At 32.9% G+C, this 8,728-nt stretch overlaps 1 long non-coding RNA gene across 3 annotated transcripts; it reads left to right on the top strand.

The window, feature by feature from the left end:
- Nucleotides 1-1,463: 1,463 nt before the first annotated feature.
- On the top strand, nucleotides 1,464-3,610 carry LOC130498363 (uncharacterized). Of its 3 annotated transcripts, XR_008937258.1 has the most exons (8): nucleotides 1,464-1,648; nucleotides 1,751-1,841; nucleotides 1,911-2,066; nucleotides 2,133-2,243; nucleotides 2,399-2,506; nucleotides 2,603-2,696; nucleotides 2,779-3,187; nucleotides 3,352-3,610. It is a non-coding gene; the product is annotated as an uncharacterized LOC130498363 (long non-coding RNA). The 3 variants fall into 3 exon arrangements; XR_008937257.1 differs by having other exon boundaries at nucleotides 2,399-2,696; XR_008937259.1 differs by having other exon boundaries at nucleotides 2,356-2,696.
- Nucleotides 3,611-8,728: the final 5,118 nt, after the last annotated feature.

The raw sequence follows: 8,728 nt of genomic DNA, 5'->3' as shown, positions 1-8,728 counted from the left end.
CCGCGCTTCAAAAGCGCGGGTCAAAATCTAGTATATATATAAAGTAGAATTTTTGTTCTTCTTATGACATGTGAAAATGGACTTTGTTGACATGTGTCTTCATGTGTTCATTTTTTTACATTTTAAGTCTTCTTTTTTTAGATTTTTGCAATTTGGCCGAACACTTTATAATTGTCTATTTTTCATGGATTGACCCAAAATTTCTAATCGTGATTTTAGTCCTTAATACACACAAATGACTTTTATATACAACTTATCATATTTAATCCTTTTCACACTAAGTATCATCATATGAAGTTTGATAATCTATTTTACTGGTCGCTAAAATTCAAGATTAATAAATATAGCATAAAATTTTGCTATTTTATTATTTTTACTATTTTTACTATTTTTCACTATTTCATTGACAAATTATATATTTATTTTACTATTAAATTATAAAATAATCAAATTAAGAAGAAGAAATTACAAACTAAATAAGTACAAAGCATCCATGCCAGCAAAGAACCACAAAGCATTGGATAGAAGAGACCAAAATTCCAAGAGACTAACTCTGTACACTTATACTGAGGGAAAAGAGAAAAAAGAAAAAAACCAGAGAGATGGAATATTGAAGCCACCGAGAAACTAGAGTTTAAGCTGGAGACCATAAATAGTTTTCCAAACCCACGAAACATATACGTAGGATAATACTACCCAAGCCTGAATTGGCAAACTTGACGAAAGGGATAACCACAGTAACGCGAGTATCAATAAAAGCTGCAACGAGATTAAAAAATAAAGAGGAAAGGAAAGACGAAACGAAATAAGCAAATTGTGGAGCTGTTCTCGAGATATAAAAGAGAGTATAGAAGTCAGATCACAAAAATTCAGATCTTGAAAATCAAGACGACATGGACTATCGACGGAAAGCCAACGACGAGGAAGACAACATCAAAGACGACTTAACTCTAACCCAACCCAAGGAGATACGGTCCTTAACATCAGTTGAAATCTTAAAAAGAAGAGGAACAGCCAACGGTGATGGTGAGAAACACCGCACACATAAAAGTAAACAGAATACATATATGGTGACAACTCAATGTTAAAATATGGAGAGAACGCAAAAAAATATCTTAAAAAAAAATAAAAGAAATTAAAAATAAAATACAATTTGACACTGAAGCTTTTAATCTTATAATCAAAACACACCTTAATGCAAAGTTATTAAAATTTAATATGATTACATCAGATGTTAACTTCACCACTAACAAGTCTAATACTATAAAATAGAGTTATTCTCTCACGAGAAGGAGCCACGTCACTAATTCAATTCACCATGCTGCGACACCTGTCCCGTTTGATCAAAACTCACCGTATCATTTAGTTCGTCGCGGGCTTCATTTATTTTTTCGTTTGGGCTGGCTCCACATAATCAGGCCCGTCTAAGCTTACACCCAGTAAAACATATCGTTTTCGAGGTTAGTGGTTTCTCTGTCTAGTGTCTCCAACCTTCTTCCATCGACGGATCTTTCGTCTTCTTCTTCCCGAGCGAGATGATACAGTAACCGATTCCCCCTCATTAAGTGCTCCTTCATCAATCACACACGATCTCCATTCAATGCGACCCTGAATAGTGCAAGGCGGTGGAAGCTCTGCTATAAAAAAGGTGCGAGTTCATGCTTTCAAAATCATACTTTCTTCTCAACTAAACAGCGGACAAAAAGTTTGAGTAATAGCTAACGATTTGGTCTCCCACTCCGATCTACAGACTGGCCGCTCTTCCTCCTCCTCCGTACAAGTTCGCCTGCTCCGATTTTGGGAGGCCAGGAACGTCGTGCCATGCTCCTCTAGATTCTAAGGTTATCTATTTCACTTCAATTTTTTGAAATATGATCTGATGCTGAAAATAAACAGTTGGAATTATCTAGGCACTTGAAGAAGTTATCTCAGAGGAATGACCAGTCTGGATCACTTTCTCCATGTATACGTGCGTATATGCTTCTCTGATGCGTTTTAAACGATTAATGAAACCCAGAGGAAGTATTGAGGAGAAGCAGGAGGTTATTAAAGTTGAAAAGGAAAAGGTATATGTTGACATATTTTATAATTGCAATAGACCAAGCAATTGTTGATCATGGTTCTGATTTCAGGCTGAGAAGGTTATCAAAGAGTTATCCACTAAATATGATAAAGAACTTTCTGACTGTAAAGCCAAATCAAAGCACCAATTGCTGACCATTCAAGAGGATAATGCTTCTCTGGTATAATAATCTTCACTTTCTGAATATCAACGAGCATGAATAAGCTTTGCACATACGAGAACCAAAGTCCCTTTTCTCTTGCCTTTATGTTTGTAAATTTGATACTGAGCAGGTTTTCAAATAGCAAACATGATGATAAAGCTCATGTTCTGCAGATACTCACTATCCGGGAGGAACATGAGAATAGGGAGTTAAATCTCAAAGCTAAGCACGATGAGGAACTGATACAAGCTCAGCCTTAGGCCGAAACTGAATTGAAAGAGGTACCATACCAGGAGCACAATTTGATAGTTTAGGAATATGGAGACTCTGGTATTCGATTGGTAAAATTCTCTCATGCTGAGGATAACAACAATCAGGAACGAGCATGACGTTCAACTGAAAGCATTTAAGTGTCACTACGAAGATGATTACAAGAAGCTGCAAGACGAATTAGATCTTCAGAGATTAAAAGTATAGTGTTTTACAAGATTCATTACAAGATAGCACGTGTTATAGGTTAAAACCTACTGACGTAAATGAGTTACCGTTGTAGGAAAAGAGGCAAAGAGCTTTGTTGCAAATGCAGTGGAGGGTTATGAGTGATAAAGCTCCAGAAGAGCAAGAAGTGAGCACTAGGAAGGTTACACCAGAAATCATTTAGTTTATAGTGCCTTTTAAAGAAACATAAATGTATAGTGATTTCGAGTACTTAATCATCATCTTGCAGGAATACTGTGAGATTTCATTGATCACTGTATAAACAATCCACATTAATTTGTCTCTTAGTTTTGTATTTAGAACTGCAATAAGGGAGTTTCTGTTCAGCTCTGGATATGATGGGTCTTTAAAAACATTACGTGTTTAAAGGAAGGGTAAGAAGATTTTGGAGAAGAAATGGATCAGTTTGAAACATAACGCCAAGCTGAGTTTTTTGCTTCTTCAGATTGGGCAAGAACAAAAGGGTAACTATTTCAAGCTCATGGTGAAATTCTTGATATTAAATTCCTTGAGACTCAAGCCATTAAATATTTTGATTCTTTGTCTCAACTCAAACGCATTCACTTCCACATAATATTAACTTCATTGTCTTCTCTAATGTAACTGCTATTAACTTATTGTGAAACAGTTTACAGGGGGTTTCAGAGAAGAGTCAGGATTTAGAAGGAACTAGGTTCAAACTCATGTGTTCATGACCATTGGAGGAACAACAACGAATATGTCCTAATGAGCTGGAGAGAAGGCTACAGAGTCTTAGGGAGACTAGACAAGAGGGGGATATAAAAGAGCTGCAGACTTCAATGGAAGACGCTAATAAAAGTCTTCATGTGATGGGCTGAAGATTCTTGGTGGAAAGACACAGTGTATGTAGGATTTGAACATATACAGTCTAATTCCAACTATCAAAATCGTTGTTACCCTTTCCCTAAGTAAGAAATCCAGTGTTTTAAGTTTTATTAGAAAACAAAAGTGTTTGTAATCTTGTGAAGAAGCTTAATGTTAATTAATGGATTTGCCTTATATTTTTCAATTTGTTTCAATTTGCTATTGAGCAGCAATTCTAAAAAAAAAAATTAACGTTTTGGACAATCAAATATCTTCCTGAGATTAACGTTTAGAAATATACAACTATATTTTACATATAAGCGAAAAATATATAAATTAAAGAACAAATAAAAATAACTTTTAAAAGCAATATGATAATTTGTTAACGAGCTTTTTATATTTGTCTCATCAGACAAAACTCATATAAGATAAAAGATATAATAAGAAGTGACTCTCATAAAATTCTTTTTTTAAAATTAGTTTGCGGAAACTAAAAACTTCTCGACCATGTGTTTTCCCCTCCCTGACTTAAAAAAAAGATCCGACATAAAAAAATATAAATAAAGGTTGTCAAAAGGAGCACACAAAAATACAGAAATAGCAAGAAAATTTTCAAAATATGTCATAATAATCGCTCTTATAATTTAACCACAATAGTGCTCATGTCCATCACATTCAATAGCCAGACCTAGACATTTAAGATCAAACATATCAACAATGAGAATTAATAACCGTTAACAAATAAGGACTAAATTTCAGGATATATAAGTGAAATTATAGAAGTAGTTACATTATAAAAGTCAAGGGGAATAGTAATATTTGGTTAAAGTTTCCATTTTTTATTATGGTGGAGAGTTTTTGGTAAGTTTTGTATTTTAATTCATGAAGGTGCAGTAGTAAAAGGAATGTGTTTTTAGTTTAAGATTTTATCTTTAATTAGCACTAATTACTGGTTTATGTCTTTTTATTGAGACAGCTTCTCATACTTAAGATCAAGATATCTTTTTAGTTTATCCATGTAGATTAAACCATTCACTATGATCTGAAACTGTGTACAATAATTCAATGTATGTTGTTCTTTGGATTAACAAAAATTAGTCCGAAGTTTAGGGAGGGCAAAGTTGTTGGATGACTATTTTTATTATTCATATTAGTTAAAAGGCAGAAGTAATTGCCACATTTTCAAATTTGTACAATTACGATAAGTAATAGAGTTTTTATTTGTTGTGGCGATGAAACTTCTTTTGTCCGAACCAATAATCTGAAAGTGCTTTCAACAACACAAATAATCAAAAGTACCGGTAAAATTTATAAATTTATAAAACAAAAGACAAAAAAAAAATCAATAGACATTTATTGGTACTGTTTACGAGATCTCCCAATCAAAACTACATACTACAAAAAGAGTGGTTCGAAGAAGTTGACGAAGAAGATTTTTTATTGAGATTAACTTAAAGTGTTCTTTTGTGTAATGACTTAAGATATCTAATATCATTAATGATAACTATAGCTTCATATAAATCTATTTCGCTTTGTTTTTATCCACATATCCATCTATAGATCATAATTTATATCATAACAGATTCTATAAAGTAGGAGAAACTTTACATATACTCTAATCCTTACAAAGAATAAAATTGATTCGTATGCTTCAAAGTTTTTACAGAAAGTAGGTATTTCTCAGTTTTGAATGTGATATGGTAATAATGTAACTATCTAAATAACAAATTTATGCTGGTTTTGGTAATAACAGAATCCACACAACGAATAGTAAGACCAAGACCAACTTAAGTTTTAACTAAGTTAATATCTATTATAGCTAATTGATATCTTATGTAATTTTGAATTTGATATCCCGTCCGTAGGGCGGGCCAACTCTAGTACTATTATATAAACAACAACATATTATTATATTACTATATTACACAATAAAAATATCAAATAATATTTTTAACAAATAAAAACAACCAAATAATTACATCATATAGAAATCATATTTAAAAACAATGAAACAATATTTTCGCGCGATTACGCCCGTGGTAGTTAAATAATGTACTGTTATAGATTCTCTCATAAAGTGTGGAAATATAATTCAAATGCATGTGGGTCAAGCCCACCACATGGGGTAAGATTCCTTGGTAGCGTATGTCTCTCTCTTTCTCTTTTGTTGATGATGTTGGGAGTTTTCAAGGCTCCCAAGTCAAATGATAGTATAAAAGATTGTCGAACCACAGAGAACTAGAGATCTATAGCACTAGGAATACACAAACTCTCTTAATCTAAGCAAACGAGAAGATGGATGATGGTAACAAGCTAAGAACCTACTAATATGAACAAGGTGATCTCAAATCCAATCTAGAAACTAGTGCAAGAACTCAATCAAATGCTAAGGTGAACTCATGGGACTAGGGACTTGATTTTGGGTGACTAAGATCCAAACTAGAGTGGCAAGCTATCAATCAAACACTTTCCTTATGCCTAGACACAACACTAAACAAGCTCTATCTCTAGATGAATGTTCTTTTGCTAAAGCAACTCAAGCATCTAATCTCTTAGGTTGAATGTTACTAAAGCAAACATGGAGAACAAGTCTAATAGCAATCTTAGCCTCTTTAACAACAAATCTCTTTGGCAAAGTAGACTAAAAGCATTGAAGAGTTGGTTCAGACATTTCATCATACACCTTTCGGGCAGGAAATGTCTAGGGATCTATTTTAGTATGATCAAGACTAAAATAGCATTAAGAACCCTCAACAAGCAAAGAAATAAGTAGATCTAACACTAAACACTCTAGATCTTCACTAATCACCCTTAATCACCCTAACCCATGAATCCAAAATGTGTCTACTCCCTAATCTCCATGATAAACCTCAAATCCATATGAGATTCAAGGCTAATCATGTTAATGATTAAGAGAAACAAGATATAAGATGAAGAAATTCCTTAGAATGATAAAAAGATTCAAGCTTTTACAAAATGAGGCAAAGTCTAGAGAGAAAAATGAGATGATTCCAAAGATTAGGTCTACAAAGTATTTATATTAGCTAGAAACATAAGGATAAAAGAGTAAAAACAAGTCTGGTCAACTCTCAAATGCTAACTATGAAAATGGTCGCAACTGCCTTTTGGCGCTGACAAAAAGCCGTTGAGGGGTGCAAAAACCCGCTGGGATATGCACACCGGCTTCTCGTCACGTTCACCAAGCCGCTGCAAGAAGTCGAAGTTGGGCAGGGAGGTGTGTTTTTTTTCTCCAGCGGTTTGGTGAAGCCACTGCACCAAAGGCCGCTCCAACACTTAGAATTTTCAGCAGAACTTCTGCACCGGCTTCTCGTCAGGACGCCAGGCCGCTGGGTGACGCTAGGCCGCTGGGTGATGTGCATCGGCTTCCTGCGAGGTCAAAATGCCGCTGCCTGTCACATGAAGCCGCTGGGACACTTGGTCATCACACCATGAACTCGAAAAACACCAATCTTGCCTCCAATCCACCTCCAATTGCTCCAAAGTCACCATTTGGCATCTCCATCACCTGATAAGAACAAATGCAATGCAATGCAAACTAAACAAGTCTAAATGCTATCCTAGATGATCAAAATGCATGATAAATGAATGATAAAATCTATTAAAAACACAAGATATCAGTTGACTATGGCCATATTGTGTATTTGATACAAACCATCCCGTGACTATGCTTTTGTTGACCAAAGAGCAACAAATCAAGACACTGTATGATCATTGATCAAAGAACACTAGGTAACTTATATCCCATCCCATACAAACTCTTTAAAAATCAAATCTTTGAACTATAACTATGCCAATATAATTAGCAATGCAAATAAATATTAATTAGCAATACAGGAAAAGAATCTGAAGTTATATTATTGTTTAGTAACCCATGTCTTAAAGCTGAAAGATAACGTTGCTGTTAAATGTCACTTTAATCTAACCTAGGTGAGACAAATAATAATCGGAACATGATCCTGATTATGTTTCAACTTCTGCAAATAGACCAAAGTATTATAATACAAAAATAGAAGCACGTGTCTACCCTATAGTACGGCGATAGAAACATCTACACAGAACCCAAAGTAGATTGATTGCTATATAGCCTATATTGATTCTTTTTATATGCTGTTGATTCAATATTACCACATTATGGTGATGTGGCATGAGAAGCTTATGAGTTCAGAGGGGTGAGCATTTTACCCGATAGCTGAACCCGTATCCAAACCTAATCTAAAAACCCGAATCGAAATAGCAAAGTATCCGTGCGGGTGTTGATTTTTATTTTATATATATAAATACTTGGATTGATGGTAAAGTTAACAAATAGAATGTTCAGAATTAGAACGATAAGATTACATTTAATAAAGAATCAAATAATAATAATAAATTAAATATTAGTTTGTTTGTTTTTGATCGAATATCAGTTTGTTAACCAATCCGGTTTTGTAGGAGTTTATGGTTATATTAGGAGAGATATATTATCAAACCACATTATTAGTAATAAATAAATGATAACTGATTTCTAGTGAGGGTCAATTTTCTTTAAAAAAAATCACACATGAATTGAGGTTGTGATTCTGTTTTGATATATAATAAGATATAAGATTTATAATATAATAGTATATTTCTGATTTATTAAAATATTAATAAATTATTGCATGATTATGTTTAATATCCATTATAAAGAATATTAGATTTTAATCTAGACTTTGAAAAGCATGATTATTTCTTATAGACAAAAAGTATATTTTTAGGAAAAGGTATATTTGTTTATCTAATAATTTATAATCCTAATGCAATAATTAATTTTAACCTTTCTTGTATTCATCAAATGTTGTTTTAATATTTGATATGAAAATTAGTTAATATGTTTATTTATCTGAATGCATAACTCGTAGATAACTTTAAATTATTTTTATATTAAGAAATCTGTTTTTTTCAAAATATATAGATTTATTGTATTATTTTTAGGTATATAGGAAATAAATAATAAAAATATTAAGGCATATTCTTAAGATTGTTAGACTTCAAACATATATAGATTGCAAAAATATAGTTTTTTTATATAATGGTCTTACATGAATTTGATTTGGTAATTATAGATTAGCCGACATATATATAGAAACATAATTGTCAAAATGAAGTAAGGTATACAAAATATATGAAAAGCATGACAT

Source organism: Raphanus sativus, chromosome 8 (assembly GCF_000801105.2).
Source record: "Raphanus sativus cultivar WK10039 chromosome 8, ASM80110v3, whole genome shotgun sequence".
Classification (NCBI taxonomy): domain Eukaryota; kingdom Viridiplantae; phylum Streptophyta; class Magnoliopsida; order Brassicales; family Brassicaceae; genus Raphanus; species Raphanus sativus.
This window is presented reverse-complemented; position numbering and strand designations above follow the sequence as displayed.